Here is a 17,143-nt window from a genome sequence, read left to right on the forward strand (position 1 = left end):
CCCCAGTTGCAGGTGAAGATATATGATGACCTTTTGAAAACGTAAAGTAGCGTGAGCAGTGTCCTGCAGTTGACTTTATGCTGTCAAGTCTTGTATGTTCTACTTGGTCATTATTGCTGTTGACTGTTTATGTTATTGCAAATAAAATCTAGATACTGCAGCCTTACGATCTGATCTGGCAGTAGAATAGTTTTTCCTTGGGTTCTCTGCAAGTCTTAATGACATAGATAAGGCCAATTAACATTTTCTCAATGAAAAAGATATTTGTTCTGATTCCATATACTTCCTGTGCCCATTGATATAAAGTTTATAGAGAGACTTTTTAGAATGGAGGTAATTGCTGAACAGGGTTTTTTTGGTCCAGCTGACAAGCAATTTGTGAAAACGATAAATTATTGCATGATGTTTAGAAGACATAGGCACAGATCAAGCATTTCAAAGAATTCTCTTGTTTAAACAGCTTATTAAATTGTTAATGACTCTGGATGTTTTGCATATTATTATTTAAAAAGAAAAACCTGCATGTGTACAGTGTGTTTAATGATGAATTAAAACTTTAAATCACTTACCGCATGCAACTGCTACTATATGGCTTGGGATTATGTGAACATATTTGTTTTGTCCTAGATTGAAACTTGGATAAAATTGTTAAATACATTATGTTAGCTACATACCATAAATTTTGCACACATTGAGCAAGTGGTATATTTTCCTTTGTCTGTTCACATCAGTTAAGTAAATATGATCCTGGTTAGCTGAGGAGAATTACTCAATTCATGAGCCTATTTGCATGACACATGGGATGGGAAAGCTGTATTTTGTGGAATACCAAAAGCATTTGATCTTGAAACAGTCTTGCCTATGGGTTTTGAATATAGATGCCTTTAAAAAATGAATCCAAGACTAGATTAATTCCAGGGGCCTCAGTATCTGAATCTGCAGAAGTTACCAATAAGGCGAGGCCAAAAGTATGTGCCCCGATTTCAGATAAGTACGCAGGTATATGTGGAGTTCCCATTGCTGTCAAGCATGTGCCAGCATATGCTTAAATTTAAGCATGCATTTCAATGTCTGCTGAAAAGGAGTGCTTGGAGTCAAGGGAATGCTTAAGTACAGGCTTAGCACTGGCTATACAGCCGTCCAGCACTGTGGGGACATGGCTGTGCCAGGAATTCTTTGCCTCGTTAGGACAGCCACGGAGACGATCAGGGATCCCTCTTGACAAATCCATTCAAGTTCATTTTGTGAAGCACTTGGGACCTCAGAAGGGTCCCTAACATAGTGAATAATTACTTGGTCAAAGGTAATTTTACCAACTAGAGTAAAAATTACGACTTTCAACTCACAACGGAATGCATCTTATTTTCATTTACATCATCGTTAAATGGATTTCTTAATTTCAAGTAGATTATTTTGCAGTCATTAAAGTAAGCTACCTGGCACTCTCCTGCTATCACTCCACCCACACGTAAGAGGTATGTGCACACCAAATGTAGGCTGAATGGCAATGAGGGGTATTTTAGAGCCTTGGTATTAATATTTCAAATGTTTTTGTTCGTTGTCTTACTTAATATTTTATTATCAGATTTCTACTCATTATGCGTACGGCCCTATTCCCTATGTGGATTGATGAAGTTATGTTGCAGTAAATTGAAAAAGAGAACTATACATACAGGGTGATTTATTGTTAATGTGAAATTCAGCATAAACCTGCAAACGCACTAGCAGAAATCCCTAGCTATTTCAAAATTCATATTATGAGACAGACAATCAGATGCCCAACAAACAGAACATCTTGTTCTCTATTAATCCTGCAGTGACAGATCCCTTGCATGCATTTAGCTTTCCAAATAATACAAACATATGTCACCATTTTGTTTTTATTGATTTTGGACTTTCAAAGTACAGCTACAGCACAAGGTATTATGAAGACATTTATTGCAGAGTTTGCTTTGATTTGTTGTAGTCAATTGAAATTGTGTCAAAGCAAAGTCTTTAATATTAAATATGATGAATTCCCTTAGGCCTTAATCCTGCAACATCATCCAGCTCAAGGTGACTCCTGTTACTGGAGCACAGGGCTGGGGAGGGCTTCCCAGAGCATCGTCCAGCAGCCTACTAATACAGGAAATTATAATTCTGTTCATGTTGCATGAAATATTCCCACTCACAAATACATTCAACTCAGACTACTTCCTTTATTTCCATTATTTGAAGCCTGTTCTAGAATCTTCTTCTTTGGTACTTCCCCTGGCACCACCACACCCTCCCCCTTGGTTCTGTCTTTAATCAGTTTCTGGTCAATATATACCCATTCATTTTGGGGGCAAAAATAACATTTAGCTTCAAGACATTTTCTTTAATGACAAATTTAAGAACAACAACCACTTCCATTCTCAGCCTTGAATTTTCTCTGGTGCTTGGAGAGTTGCATTAGTACATGCAGGTCTCTGCGGGAGCTTGTCTGGCTGGTGTGTACTAGTACTGTATTTGCCACTTCCATAGCCATGCACCCAAATCTTTCTCTTCCTCAGTCCTCTCCAGAGTTTCCACTTTACGGCAAAATCCTTGTCGTTCTTATATGCTCAGTGTTCAGCTTTGATCTTGTAGTTCTTCTTGTGTGATACTCCATTCCTCCTTTGTGTATCGATCAGGTCTCCTAACCTGATATCATCAGCTAATGATTTTTCATTAGCACACTCTTACTGGTAGCCTGACTCATGAAAAAGTTTATTAAACAAGGAAAAACACTCAGAGCTATTCTTGCAAAATTGTTCTAACTCCTTCTTTTCACCTTAACTGTCCTATCCTCTTTTTCTTATGTTAGTTTCTCAGTCTTAACTAATATTTTCCATACAGCATCAAGTTGACAGAGGCGCAAACGGCATTCTCCTCTGCTAGCAGAGAGTCCTGCTCCCTAGGGGGAAGACAGAATTTATATTCTTTTTTTTGAGATTTCTGTAAGAGAGGTGGCTTTATCTGCATAGTCTGCCAAGATAGAGGGATGCTGCTCTTTCTTAATTCTGCTCTGCAACGGGGAAGGAGGGAACTATTTTCAAAAGGCAGCTATTTGAGGCAACTATTTCCAAAACATAATTGGTTGCTTCAGTTTTCAGCTTGTCATTCAGCTTGGCAAATGAAACTAGATAAATCAATTCTGGGTTGGTTCCCAATGGTTTCATGTACTAGCCCAACTGTTTGGTCACAAATGTTAAAGCAGAATGCTGTGATCTTTAAAATGTTCTTTTTTAGCTTAGAAAAAAGTTTCATGTAAAACTGCTCATGTAAAAGAGTATTACTGGGACTAAAAAGTCTGGTAGTGTTTCTTTAGACTAGGGTAATCTCATTGTTCGGAAACTGTAGGTTGGATGCAAGTTTGGGGGCATTTCTTGCAATCCTGTGGTGCAGAGTCATGGTAGTGCAGTGGCAGCAACTTGGGCTGTCTGTGTGGAGCAGTCCCTGCAGACTGCCAGTTTATCAACAGACAATAAAGGAAAGTTTTCAATAAAGGAAATATTCTACTGCCTAGCTTTGATTTTATGTAGCCTATAATGCAGATAGGGAGTAGCAAGAGGAAAAAGGAATTGGAGATCTTGGCAAGGGAAAAATAGACAGTAGAATGAGTTCAAATAACATTTTATCAGCAGAAAATTAATGGAGTTTATCCCTTTAAATCACAAAACCCAGCCAATGTCAAGCTAAATTTCACTGTAGCTTGTGTTAGTGAGGAAGGAGGTGTGAAATGTGGGTTTCTACTTTTAGAAATCACTCTGAGAGTTATGTTAAATAACAGAATCGTTTATCTATTGACCTGGGCTGTGGCAATATTCATTAAAGTTTATTTGTGTCCTTTCAGTGACTACAGTGAGAGCAAACCTGTGCTGCTGCCCATAAACATGTATTTAAGTGGGGTGAGGTAAGAATGACAGTGGCTTTTGTTGCTGATCCCATTTTCCTTACCCTGGTGGCCTGGTGGCAAATTTCAATGGGAATGTGCTTGGAGTGAGGAATGCACCACTGAAACCTTCATTTCTGGCTAACAAAAGCCAGTTTGATCCACACAGTGTCAACACAGTTGTACATAACCTTATTACTCATTGTTGTTGGGCTATGCTGGACCTGAGTGCTCTTTGGGAAGGTGAGGGAGGAAGAGGACTGCTCCTCTTGCCTGCATTGAGGAAAAGGACAGCAGGGCATCTTGTGCTTCAGGCTTAGGATGATTTTGCAGATGTGCTCTTGCTGCTAACCCCTGCAGGAAGCCACTTGTGGAGGGGAACAGGCTTGCCTTCCTCTCTCGAGGCAGTGGGTGATTGCTGTCATTTCCCTGTGTTTCTTGCAGCTCCTGCATCACCTTTCCCAGCATCACACTGCAGAGCTGCTCCCCTGGGGAAATGGGCACCCAGCAGGTCAGCTCGTTCCCTTTTCTCTCTGCAGCACTGGGCAGGACGCATGCCCCCGGTGCTGGCATGCTGTGACAGACAGTTGAAGTATGGAGTGACAGGGGATATTGACTGTCCTGGTGCCCTCACTGTTCTGCTTTCATGAAGGGCATGAGTGGGAAGTAGAGACCTGGTCTAACAGCCGGTTTGCTTTTGTGTCTGTTCATGCCTGTGAATTTGAGCCTGTGCAAATGGCAGACCTGTTTTTTTGAAAGTTTTTTCCCAACCTGCCCCTGATTCCTGACACGGGTAAACTAATGAATTTCAGCATGTTCAGTGTTGGAATCCTACATGTGTTGACAGAGGTGAAGGTCATCTGAGCTGTCCCAAACAGCATAAGCCTGTTAATTGAGACTAAAACATAACTTTTTTTTTAGATATCAAGTGGTACTTCCAAGCAATATGCAGAAGTGATAATTTGATGGTTTGGGAATTTCCTGTGATCTTGAAGGGAGGTTGTTCCTGGTCTAAAACCTTCATTCCCCCTTCCACAAACGCTTGCCTCTCTTCTAGCTTTTATAGTTAGTGAATCATGCCTTGATCAGACAAAATAGCCATCTGTTGCTGGGTACGCCAATTCTGATTTCATCCATCTGAAAATGAGACCCTCTTTTGGGCAGCACACAGTGGCTTTTCTAAGAGCTCTCCATGCTTCTCTCAAATCACTGGGTAAAAGACACAAAAATTTGGAATATAACAATATCAGTTATTTCCTAAAAAGCATATTTTCTGGTCAGCTGGAAAAACATGATTTTTGTAATTCCTAATCACTTTTTCCATCCTTTTCAGAAATACATAAGAGAGATTACTGAAAAGTGTGTTCCTTAATATTACCCAAGCTGCTTAGGTTAGTAACAACTGTGTGAGGTTTCTTATGACAGATTCCAGGGTAGAGTAAAATGGTTGAAAAAGCATCGTTATTCATCTGAGACAACTGATTTCTTTTATCTTGGCGTTTGTGGGTTTGCCGTTTAATCCAGTCTTTCACAGCTCCAAAGAAAAAATAACTACCTCCCCTCCCCAATACTCCATAATATGGAAGATATTTAGAAAATCCTGCTGTCAGTTATCATTCACTTGGACAAAAGAATAAGGATGTTATTATTTTTGAATTGCAAATTTCCTTCCCAACCTAAACAATGTAAGTTAATCCATTTTTTTGCACTGAGATCCCACAGTGTAAATATTAATGGAAGGTCTTTCTGAATTGTTCTGTCGGGATGCTGAAATTCATAATTTGAAGACAGCTTTGAAAGATGTCAGTAAAAAGCTGGATTTCTTATTTTGGTTATTGGAAACAACATCAAAGTAGAAATCAAAGGCACACCAATAGATAGTAAGCTGAAAATAGAAATGAAAATTTGTGATGGATCACTTGAAAAGGCCAGCATTATTTTCACCTCCCCAGCTGGAGGGACAGGACGGTAGGATTCTCAGCAGGTATAAAACATCCAGGTTGGTTTAACGTGAGTGTCAGAAATATTTCTGCTGTCTAAAGTGTCAGCAATCACAGAGAAAATCAGCTGGGAATTCAAGACTGGCTGATGTATAAAGATGATAGTAGTGGGGTTTTTTAAAATCCATCTTCTAATTTATTAACTGTGGTGAGGACAGTAAAGGGAGTGAATCTATTCAAGTACAGCCAGAGGAATATCAATTAAATTAAGTAATCAGACAGGCAAAGGGTTTTGTGGGCTGTCAGATAACAGCAGTTGTAACCCAGAAGAGCAGTAAACATAGAGGTTTGCGGGTCGTGTGTTATGGGCTACTGGGTTGGCCTTGGCTGGCCGCCGGGTGCCCATCCAGCTGCTCACTCAGCCCCCTCCTCAGCAGGACAAGGGGAGAAAATAAGATGATAAATGCAGGGAGATTGCTTGCCTATTACTATCATGGGCAACACAGACTCAACTAGGGGCAAATTAACTTATTGCCAATTAAAAACAGGTTTGGATGGTGAGAAAGGCAGGCAACAGCTAGAGCAGCTGCTCCCCCCTCACTCTCTTGCCCCACTCAACTTCAGTCCTTGCTGTGGTCAGCCATGGCAGCTCCTCCCTGCCGCCTCTTCCTCCTCACGCATTGCCCTGCTCCAGCAGCGTGGGCCCCCCATGGCTGCAGCTCCTGTCAGGCGAGCCAGCTCCCCAGGGTCCCCCCAAGGCGGCAGGGGGTCCCCGCTCCCCAGCCCGGGGTGCGGCGGGGCCGTTCCTCACAGGTTTCCCCTCAGCCCCGGGTGCCTTTCCCTCAGCGCCTTCCCCGAGGCACCGCCAGCCCGGCGGGGCTCGGCTGTGCCCGGCGCTGGGGCTGCTGGAACCGGCTGGAACCGGCTGGAACCGGCCGTGCCTGGCATGGGGCAGCCCCTCCGCTCCCCTCAGAGGGTTCTGTGCCTGCCTGTGCGCCCGCGCCTGGTACAGGTAGGTAGGTCCACTGTGATTTACTTGAAAAAGCAGATAATTTTTGAAAATTTGAAAATTGTAAAATAATGGTTGTTTCACAAGTTGAGTGTGAGGTACCCAGGTGGTACCTCACAGGCACTTCCCCAGAGCTCTCCGCTTTCAAGCGCCATGCCCTGTAATCGCCATTTGGTACAACTGACGATTTACCTGCTTTGTGTGTTCAGCTCCAGATATGCAAGTGTGTGTAAGATGTTGCTTAAAATCTGGCTGTATCTTCTTTTTAGAGAACACAGGGGTAAAAAAATCAGAGCTGTGGTAGTGATTGGATTAATTTTACCCATCTTTACCTGTTTCCCTCACAGACAGGGCCCACAGGTCTCTCTGGATTCTGTGGTGAGGGACAGGTCCTTCTGGGGGGCAGTTTTTCTGATGTTGTTCAGATGTCTGCTTTAGGACAAAAGGAATCCTATCCTCAGTTATTTAACTACTTCAGGGTCAGTCTGTGGTAGACTGCTTTTTATGGAAAGCAGTTTTTTTGAAAGTCACGTGGGGTTTTTTTTGGAGGGGGGGCATATCAACATTGCTCAATTTCTGACCCTTTTTGGAAAAAAATATAACTTTCAAACTTTATTAGAGTAAGTGAATTTCCTTACTGAACATCAGATCTTAATTTGTTCATGCCAATGTCATGACAACAGGTACAAACCTGCATCTTTACTAGATTTGCACTAGGAGTTCAAGTGTCTGCACAAACATAACGCAAAGGGGTAAGTGCACCTTTGCTCATGCACAGCTCTCAATATTAAAGCATGTCCATTGCTTTCTGTGGGAGCAGAATAATTCATTTTTACCGTTTGAGAGCTAGGTACTTTCTTTTTTATTCCTTGAATCTAAATTGCCTCTATTTGAAAGATGCAAGAGCTTTTCCACTGACACGTGTAGAAGGGCAGTGGAAGATAGCCTGTTGTGGCATTAATATTTCCTCTTTGACGTTGTAGGCTTTCAGAGTATTTATGCATGGTGTTCTAATCCCCCTGGGGAAGCATTCAGATTTACAATTTTAAACCACCACTCATCCAAGTTTTGGCATTCAGTCAAACAGAAATTTGTCATAGTTTATAATGCTTGTTAACGAGGAACATCAAAAATTAATGCTCATTAGGGTGCTCATTAATATGCATGGTAGTCTCAGTTTTGACTTAATTAAGTGAAGCACCACTTCATAGTGGTATTGTGTCACTGCAGTAAAGAAAAGTTCAAAACCATGCTGCGGTAACAGGATGGAGCAATGCTCCCTTTGGACAGCATTACCCCATATTTTGTTGCGGGGCATTGCTCATCTGCCGCTCTCTAGCTTCCTGACAGCTAACAAGAGCAGCTGCTGTAGAGCTACTGTTGATATTTGTTATTCAATGTTGTTGCTACTTGCATTCCTCAGAGTTTTCTGAATAGAATGCACGACGCAGATGTAGTTACTAGATAGATTTGTTGGTGTATGTGCCTGCCCCTACATAACTTCGATAAAGATTATTTCTGGGAAAGCCATAGGGGCTTCTCTTCTTTACAAAGTTCTTACAGGTCCCTGAAATCCATAGCACGGGTTTAAATCAGCATTGTCAAAAATATAGTTGTGAATATTGATCCAGCTGGCACGTGCAAAGAAATGTGCGCTAAGCAGCTGCTGGTAGCCCTACATGACTGTTGCTTTCCTGAGCTCAGCTGGGCATATCAGTTTGAAACATCCTGTGTGAGGTTCACTGGGCTCTTGCTCAGCGTTCTGCTGCCTGACTGGAGTGGGGGCAACACATCTAAATGCAGTTCAGAGCATGGTTCTTGAACTTCACAAACTTCTGCTTCCTTGGAATATTAATTAATTAAACAACTGTCATTAATGCCTTACCACTCAAGCCATGGGAAATTCAAGAGTAATTAAAAAACAGAAAAGAAAATATCTGCTTGGGCATCTGAACTTCTCAAGAAGGTTTTGCACCTGCTCAGCACACCAGCTGAGCTTTTTGGCTCCATATCCCCTTCTTTGCCTGCCTGCCTGCCCACCCTGTGGTCTGTCTCCTGCGATGGAAGCACCTGGCCAGGAAACGGCCACAGCTCTCCCCCAGCTCTCCTGGGGCAGGCATTGCTGCCCAGAGCAGGGTACCCTGATACAAGCAGGAGAGGGAGAGCTGAGAGGAGTCAGGGTGTGAGCTGGCAAGGTGTAAGGAATAGGTAAAGTTGGTACTGAGGCAGAAATGAGACTGCCACTTGTGCACAAAGGACCAATTTGGATGAAGAGACACAGAGTTAATGGGGCAAGGGCAGGACAAAGCTCTGGGGTGGCAGAGTACCCCATCAGACCAAGGGCCAGAGCAGGTTCCCTATTCTTTTAAGAAACACCTAGTCTGGTGAGAACTGCTGGGTAGACAACATGCTCAGATTTTGTTTCTTCCCCTATTCAGCTTTTTGTCTCACATTCCTTATTATGAATGTAATAAAAATGCAGTACAACATGGGAAATGTACGTAACAAAGCTCATTTAACCCTCCACTCACTTAATCCACCTATGTGCCATAGCTTCAATCTCTACTTTTCACATGCTTCAGAGTTTAAACTGTTGGCAAGACGGAGTGGGGATGCCTGTGTGAACAAGGCACTCATTCATACAGGATGCTTTGGGCATCGTCTGTTGATACAGTTTTTACTGGTTTCAGTGGGACTCAGAGAAGTTATGTATCCAAATCAAACTTCACGGGCCTTCATGGGAAGGGTTCAATGACTTCAGTTGTAGCTGCAGCATTTAATTGCAAGAACCTCTTGGGTTTTTGAACTGCTAAGTGCAGAAGGCTGAATGTGAAATGAATAACTCGATATTGCCCTCTTCTTGGGTTTGCCCCTTAGGGGACTGACTTTTTACAGCCTGATGCACCAAGCAGTTCTGAGTGAGTGTGAAATGCCATCTTGCTCCACCAGAAAGAAGAATTTTTCCTGGAAACATTTCATACTTGTTTTACACACAGAGTGTTTATTATATAAAATACAGGGCTACAAGGAATTACTACTGACATCCAAGGAACTATTTCTAACTTATGTTCATACTAAATCAGATCAAGGAGAGCTTTCCAAACCCCATAAAGTCCCACGGCCATACTGCTGAGAAAGAGTAAGATGTGATGGTGGGTGTTTAGAAGGGCTAGATTCAAACTCCAGCTTTCCTTCAGGGACTTCTCAAGTTCTTGAGTGTGTCTGGTGGCTGAAGGGCCACAGACAGGCAAAGGTAGGTCACCTACTTGAGCACCAGAGCGTAACATTATAGTATGCAATCCTGTTCTACCAAATAGAGGGAAAACCCCCAAACAAACCAGATATGTCTGAAACCTGAATGCCAACAGACAGTTAGTGAGTGTGGGTGACCACAGACCTAATTGCTTTCCCCTGACATCCTGGCTTTTTCTTGGACATTGCTTCATTGCCTTTGTATTTTGATTCAAAGGCAAAAAGTACTTTTCATACCAGTGCAGTTTAGGTGATAAACAGGCTGAGCAAGGAGCAGACACTGTCTGCATTTTCAAAACACATCAGCACAAAGTTATTTAGCACAGGGGATTGCATGATTTTGATTCACTGAGAGAGCTCATGAGGTTCTCAAACTCTGATTCCACCAGTGCGGTCAACTAGCCCATTTTTAATAGTCAGGACTATAATAAAACAACATGCATGCAGGCACACTAATTAATTCAGGCTTTGACATTGGGATATCCTCCTCCTTTATTCATCCAGGTACTTTTGCTTCCTTCTAAATTCCATTTCATTGCATTTTGGGAAGGGATTAAACAACACTAGCTTTAAAGGTGCTGGTGGAAATGACATGCTTCTGCAGAAGCTATGGACAGGCTGGTTAGAACATATAGCTGAAAATGGCCCTGCAACCCCAGGGGAACAAAAGGTAGAATTCAATCTTTCAAACAGAGGTGATCAGATACCTCCTACTATGTGGCCATCTGCAAAGCCAGCAAACTGCACAGCTCAGGTGAAAATGTTACAGAGGATAGATAGCAATTTCAACACAGAGTACACACATCCTATGAAAATTTGGAATACATGTGATCTGTAGAATTCAGAATATTTTTATTGTCTGTCCTTTAAACTAAAACAGTCAGTTTCAAAGGAAGAGCATGGTGGGGTTGAGGGAGGAATCAGTGTCAGGTGGCCTGAAGGCTTCCAAGCAGCAATAGTATTCCTGCAAAAAAAGCAAGGAGATATGAGGTGAGTGAAGACTCAGTGCCTTTTGCAAGCGTTGACCTTTATAAGTGTGGCCTTTCTACACCAGGATCCTTTCAGTATGACACACCTCACCTTCTGTCTGTTAGCAATTGGTAAAACATGAGTCCACCTGGAAAGTGCCACAATTCTGCTCCTTGAAAATCTGTCACTTTATTAGAACAGAGACAGAACATGCATCTCTTGACATTCTCTAGCAAACTTTTCCCCCCCTTGATTTTCCATTTCACAGTGACTACTGAGGAAAGAGGGATGCAAAGAACTCTGTGTGAGACTGTAGACCAAATCTTGCTGGTGTCTCACTGCACCACCTGCAAGGTGTGTGGCCATTCCCCTCTGATGGGTTTCCGCTTTCCTAGTTCAGAAGGTTTATGCCCCACTGACCAGCTCTCTGATGTGGGATCTCAATGGAGAAGAGGGGCCGTGGAATTGTATAGCAGCTGTGCAGCTGATGTCTCCAGCTAATCACCAGGACACTACTTAGAAACTTAGGTGGTTTTAGCAGCATAGGATTCATTCCTTTGAAGGGGGTGCTGTGCATACACCTACCCCCACAGGTGTGCCACGGGGTGCAGTGCATGGAGGAGACTCATATGTTAACAGGAAAAAGTTGAGATCTCTAAAGAACAAGAATTGGAAACTTAGGTATTTTTGCAGTTTTCAGAAAAGACTCCTGTCTTCAAACCAATGTGACCTTAGTGGTACAGGGTTGTATAAATAACTATACTTCCCAACAGTTTTTCCAAATTCATGCAGTCTGGGCAGGTCAGAGAAGCAGTAATATTTTCACCTCTTTGTTTCAATTGGATCAGGGTTTTTTTGTCAGAACTTGTCTTTAACTGGTTATTTCTGATGATTTCCATTCTGAGCTCTAGTTCCAACATCTCAGTGTCCATCCTCTCCAAGGTAACAGGGCATCACCTTTCAGGAACTACATATATTGGGTACATACATAAGGAATTGCATGTCAATGAGCTGACACAGTTTATGCAGGCAGTTGTGACCTAGAGATTTGCAGCTTACTGAACAAAACTCAAAGTACTGTTTTGCATGACTTTCACGGCTCTCCAGATTCAGATGGAAGTTATGTGGCCATTACCACCTCCTCCCAATCCACCCCTGCACAAAAGTGTTAAGAGTAGACATCCAAGTTCTTTGTTTTTCTGCCAATATAAGGAAACTCTTATTAGTTTTTCTCCCAGTGAAGGCGTATGCAGCAGCTTTGCATGCAAACAGCAATTACTGGCAGGATAAAGGACTTTAGTTTAGTATTGATTTTAAGTCAGGGAATTTTCTCTGGCTGAGTACTTGTAGGATTTTCTGAATACAATAATATATAAGGAATGGCACCAACTCTTGACATCTGATGCTGTCAGAATTCCCTTTCAGCCCCTTTTCATTAAATGTGATCTGTCTAACTGGGTTTTTCTTCCACTAAGAAAACAAAAGCATAGTTGTAAAGAGTATGGAAGTGGCAAAAGAAGGGAGACTTGCATTTTCTGAAAACTGTGTCACCTGCTTGCAGTATCAAATTGAAGAAATCTGGCTCTTTAAAGTCTGGAGACATGAAAATAATTATCAAAATATTCCTGAATACTGGTCTGTGAATGTTTGTCTCTGTATCTGTAAGTTTCCCTGTTTGTTTTTAGGTCTTTTTAGAATACTGGTTTATGTTAGTCCTTTGTCTGCCTTCAGGGATCTTTACTCAGCTGAGCTTGTCAAAATGTCTCCTACGGGTTTTCCAATTTCTGTCTCCATTTCCATTAGCACTTTTGGATGAGTGTCACCTGGACTTGGTACCTTGTCAATTGGAATGATCTCTGACCTTTTAATAACCATTCTGAACTGTTGGCTGCACTGGAGATATGCTGAGCAGGGCAGTCAGTTGATACTCACTTTACATCCGCCTGCCACTTTTGTTTAGGGAAGCAGGTATTGATACAGCCCCTGGGAAATTCGGGGAAAGGAAATACTTCTGATGAAGTTAACAGACAATTTGATGTCAGTACCGATGTATACAGATGTAGCTGAAAGAGGAGATGTGTGGATTAATTAATTAGAAAATGGTTGCTACTTGTGACTACCCAAGGGTATCCCTATGTGCTCAGCATATAGAAATATCAATTCAGAGGAGCCATGTTTCCTTATTAGCGAACCAACACTTTTGGCACTAAAATTCTATCATTGGAGAAACCTGTCTGAAGAGATCAGCAAGTTGAATGACACAATACAACATGTCTCCTGAGAATGAGCAGCAGGGACAGATAAGCAATTTATTCTCCGCTCAGCACCTGCAGGCTGATGGGCTGCTGCCCAATTTCTAAAGCCATTGCTGTTAAAAAGCCCAAACTTGCCAACAATTATTATATAACGCCCTCTAAACCACTTCATGGCTTTCTCTTTCCATGTGTCAGCCTACATTATTAGCACATGGATGCATTCATTTCCCACTGATGTGCTGCCTAAATGTAAAGTGCAGTCTCATTTTGTCAGTTTTCTAAGTGTTGATGGAGTATGCCAGGTGGTGATTACCATTTTTAAGTTACAGCCTTAGTAATAGCGAGAACTATTTTCTAATACTTAGCAAACCTGACTTTAAAACCTCTTTGTCTGGATAAAGCACTACAGTTCTTGATCTTTTTCATGCCTGACATTCCACAACTGTTGCCTAGTGAGGGCAAGGTAATTTTTAAAACCACCAAACTGAGATAAAGGCCACAGAGTTTCAGTGTTAACCTGTTAACATCTGTTTATTAAAAAAAAAAAAAAGAGAGAGAGAAAGAAGAATAAAAAAAAGGATTTTGTAAGAATTCCTCTTTGCTAGTATTCTACCTTGAGATATTTAGCCAACCTGTGTCACCACACTTGTCTAATACAGATGCATCAAGGAAAGCTAAGCTAAAAAGCTGTCAGATAACACCTGATCATTCAAAACTGCAAACTACCCATCATGTTAGAGTCTTTCAACTGTATTCCTCACATGTAGAATCAGGTGGAAGTTCTCAGTCAAATTCCACCCTAACTTTAGACAGCTCCTTTACACTTCAGCAGCCCTTTCTGCTGTGAAACTTTGGTGAAAGTAATGAGCGACACACAGCTAACAGGATGGGCTGGGCTGGTCCTCGTGTTCATTTCAGTATGTGTTTTTAGGCACCTGTGTAAGCCTTGTGATAATATGAAATATGGAGAATCTTTAGATTCTGTTAGCTTGCAGGGATGTTCTTTTGTGTTTTCCTTTTATGACCCCTTTCCCATAACAGTATTAAGCTTTGCATTTTAGCCTTATACAGAGCCACTTGCCTTTGAGGTTTCCTTGGTCTCTTCTGTCTCCTTTGTTATGGAAGGAGATGTGTCACAACACAAGATTGGTAAGAGTCATTATCAAATGTCATACTTCGAGATGCAGTAAAAGGTTTAGGAAAATATGGATTTCTCAGGGCTGGGGGGACTCCCCATGCAGCCACCCAGGGGAAGGGCTATTTACCTGCAGAACCTGTTTGAAATGTGTAATGTTAAAAAGCATTTTGAGCTCTTGGCGCAAAAAACATTTATGGGTAGCTCTTGTGTGGATTTCTTGTTGTATTTCTTAGTTGTGAAGGGGGTTGGAGGAAGCACACAGGAACAGAAGACCCCAGCAAGAAGTTTCTTTTTAATTAGAAGCTGGTTTGAAATATATTTTCAAGCCTCTCTGTTTCTAAGAAATCTTATCTGATGTCAATATAGCTTCCAGTTTATGTAGAAGATGGATCTATCATCTACAGCAAAGGGTGCTAACTCTCCAGCTAGCGAGTACCTGGTGCAGTGTGGCTCTGCTTTTCATTTGGGTAACCATGTTGATACTTGCAGGAATTATGAGTGAATGTGAGTAGGGCACAGGTTATTTCTGTGCTCCTCTCCAGTGGTCTGGCATCCTTGCTTTTGCAGATTATGTCTCTAGAGAGGCTTTTCTAACGTTACTGTTGAGAGGATAGATATAAAGGCAGATTTTTGCCTACAGTGGATTCAGGAGTCGGTGAGAAACCACAGATCAGACAATTCTTTCCAGTTTTTTTGAAGTGTTTCTCTTTGCACTTGAACTGGGTTTATTCCACATGGTTCCCTTGACTTCGGAAAGGTTATTCCTGGCTGATGGCAGAGTGCTCAAAGACCCTGGTTCACATTACATATGTGGGGCATGAGTGGTAGACAGTCAGTTGGTAATATAATTATTTATAGTTGGAATTTGATATTAGCCTCAGGTTTGTTGTGGCTGTATTTTACAAAGTTAATAGACATAGCCACAATGCACACTATCCTATGGCAGATCTGCATAAAGGAATAAGTAAAATAATACTGATCAGCTGAGTAAAGTGAGCTTTTATAACTGAATTAAGTTCAGAAGAGTAATTGAGGTTTTCAAGGCATGCAGGAGGTTTACTTTTCATTCATTTTGATGGAACGTGTATCTAAATCCCTTTGAGTAACTCAGCCTCATTTCTGCAACCCATGTGCTCCCGCGGCTCCCACGGACTTGAAAGAAAGATCATCTGTGCAAGAAGATGGGGTTGCCTCTAGGTTAGTCTCAAAGAAACTGGGAAACTATACCATAGAGCACAGAAAATATTTTAAATTACAGTAAATAATAGATGATTTCATGATGGATGGCTATCTAGGCATAGACAAAAGGAGACTGTATTTTTTTGAACAAAAAGAAACTGTGTTTCTACTTCCTTCTCCCCCTGCCCCCCCTCCCCGCCCTTTATGGTGCTCAGATTCTAAAGAAGAGAATACTTCAAAAGTAACATTCTTATTGTCCTAAATCAGTCATCTAATCTGAGTCTTCCACAGGATTCACTATTGCTTATGTATTTTAACGAGATTTTTAAATACCTTTATTCAGGTAATAAATATATGTTAATTATGGTCTCAGGGAGTATGTTTTGATTGGTAATGTCTATTGATTATTGGTGCTGGAAAAAACATCTCAAAAGGTTTTTGTCCTATTTGGCCTGGATGACCTCTAGATTTAGAGAACTAGTTGTAATACTCATAACTGAAAGCAAACCCAGCTGAAGCATATGTGTCTAATTAAACACTGAAGTGAGCTTTGGCATGTGTCTGCAGCTGATGCTATTTCTTGGAGAGACTTATACTCTGAATTTATCTTTATTAAGGCCTTGTCCAAATGATAAATATATGCTGCCGCCTTGGTATCTGCCACTTGGAAATAAATCACTTTAGGATTGATTTGCTAACAGCTTTCTTCACTCTGTGTCCTGCCGGCCAAGGAGGACATGCTGGAGTTCTTCACAGAAGCACACAAATAAGCTGAGCTGCTGAGAGAAGAAAGCTAACAACAGTGTGACAGAGTACTGTGTATTCACTGGCACAGATGTCAGCATGACTGTCATGATTTAAAACTTGTGGAAGTGCACACATTACTGGAATTCTACATAGGGTCTACTGGCAACCTTGTTTCAAGCTTATTCGGCTTGAGTGCAAAGCTGGAATATAGATGTGTACGGCTCCACTTCCTACCTTCCTATTTCCTAAATTATAAAACGGCATATGCAGAGGACCCCAGTGTTGCAATCTTAGTTGAGATAAACCACTGTGCTATAAAACAGGTGAATCTGGAACCTGGATTGCTTGCTAATTTTGAGGCAGCTTAAACAAGTTTTTGCACTATGAAGCTATTCAAGGCATGGACTGCTTTTCTGAAGGGATGAAGTAAAATTCAAAATATTAATGCTTCCAAATGTTAGGAGCTATATTATTTGCTCCTAAACTAATTTGTTTTTATTGCTGTGGCTCATCTTTTCTGTATGCAGAAAGGCAGACACAGAAAGATGCAGCTGCAGTGAGTAGCTTGGTAAGGGAAATGGCTAGCGCAGCAGTGCCGAGGCTCACAGAGACAGTGCTGAGCAGCAGGAGAGAGCAGACATTCCTGGTCCAGCCTGGCACAAATCCACCGTCTCTGGCAGTTCTAGCCAGGGGCTGAACTGGGACCTAAAGCAGCTTCCGTAGGGTTCAAAGTGTCTTCCACCTAACACCTGTAAGGAT

The sequence above is a fragment of the Falco naumanni genome, chromosome 14 (assembly GCF_017639655.2).
Source record: "Falco naumanni isolate bFalNau1 chromosome 14, bFalNau1.pat, whole genome shotgun sequence".
NCBI classification, from domain to species: Eukaryota; Metazoa; Chordata; class Aves; order Falconiformes; family Falconidae; genus Falco; species Falco naumanni.